The 1,754-nt window shown below is 39.2% G+C and overlaps 1 pseudogene; it reads left to right on the top strand.

The window, feature by feature from the left end:
• Nucleotides 1-185: 185 nt before the first annotated feature.
• LOC126382447 (tripartite motif-containing protein 16-like protein) overlaps nt 186-1,754 on the top strand; it is a 3,739-nt pseudogene continuing 2,170 nt past the window's right edge.

The following is a 1,754-nucleotide window of genomic DNA, read 5'->3' as shown; positions in this document are numbered from 1 at the left end:
CAGTTTTAGTTCAGAAGATGTTTTTAGGCTGATAAAAACCTTTATAGTAAAAGTGCATTGTGTCATACATCATGGTAAAAGCTGTCAAACTGATATTAGTTCATCAGTTAGAGGAACTTTACTGTCAGTGATTTAATGCACCACACTGCCAGCACGCTACGAGACCCAAATCAAACACACCCAAGATGATGCAGACTGACTGGTGCATGGTGGATCTGTCTAACGTGCTAAATGCTCATGGTGGATCCTCCAGCTGTGACTTCTACATTCATTGGGGAACTTTAGGTGTGTGCGGCCTTTGTACTGTTTGTGACAATAATCCCTGATGTGACTGCAGAGAAGTTTCAGCTGGTTGCAATGTGCAGTCGTCACAGCTAGATGCCACTAAATCCCCCTAAATCTTACACACTGGACTTTTAAGCAAAAAATCTTTTACCAACCATAACCAGGTGGTTTTTGTGCCTAAAGATAAACACAAGTTGTTGAGACATAAAGTTTATAACACCGTACATATGTAAGGTATCTGTGGTTTGCAGAAACGTACAATACCAACATTTATTCAGCCGATTGGGTTGAAAACCAACGATCTTGATGAAGTGGAGAATATCAGAAAAAGTTACAGTATGGATGACTGTGTCACAAAGTCCTCCTCAGTCCTGCTTTTCAGTCTCTCCCTTCAGTCTCATTCTCACTTCTCCAGCCCCCTGCATCACCTCCATTCATCCACCAGATGTCCTCAGACTTTCCCTCCTGTCCCAGTCACCTGACTTGCTCATTCATCTGCTGACTCACTGTTACCTTCATTTCTTTGTGTTTGTCTGCATTTCAGTCGTCCTCCTCCTGCTGCCCAAATTCACTACTGTGACAAACTGCCTAAAAGAATATATCAACATATACTCCAAAAAAAATCACACTGGACAGAGTCAATAATGGAAACATGTAAAGACATACATGATGAGACAGAGCTGCAGTGACGGACATTTAGAATATGGTTTGATTTAAGAAGGAGGATATGAAGAAAATAATATGTAGCTTGTAAAAATCTAAACAACATAAATATGAAAAATAAATATGTCTCTCACTGAACTGCAGAGTCAAATGATGTGGTGAATTCAGGTCCTGTGGGATTCAGAGAAGCAACAATTAACTCGTCATTTATTGGTTTAAATGGATCAAACATTAGAATACACATTTTATTCACATTTACATTTTGAATTTAACCAGTTTTCTTCAAAAATACTTCATGGACTTTATGAAATGAGTCAAAACAGTTTGATAATATTATTACAGCAGTGTTTAAATTTTCTATTTTTTTGTATCCACTGTATGTAAATAATTATAATCATGAAAAACTTCTCTCATTTTCCAGAAATACAGTTTGAATAGAGTCCATTTTAAGGACTGAGGAGCCGTCTCCAAACCCTCTGATTCTAAGAGTTTACCTCCTAAAAGTTGAAGTGATCAGTGTTTTTAAATGAGAAAGGAGCTTTACTTTAAACAAGTGTTAAACACGCAGTATCTCTGTCTCAAACTGATCCTCTTCCTGGAATGAAGCAAAGCTGGATGAGCCCTCCCTCCTCCTGCTCTCACACACAGCGAGCTCCACTCTGTCCACACATTTCCTTGTTCCCTCCCCTTCAGATCTACAGATTGAAGATGGGTGTAACCAACATGTGGTGACGTGAGAGAGCTGACAGGCTCCATTCACTGCAGGAACACATGATGTTCAGTTCAGAGCTCAAACTAGTTTCACT

This window comes from Epinephelus moara, chromosome 21 (assembly GCF_006386435.1).
Source record: "Epinephelus moara isolate mb chromosome 21, YSFRI_EMoa_1.0, whole genome shotgun sequence".
Classification (NCBI taxonomy): Eukaryota; Metazoa; Chordata; class Actinopteri; order Perciformes; family Serranidae; genus Epinephelus; species Epinephelus moara.
This window is presented reverse-complemented; position numbering and strand designations above follow the sequence as displayed.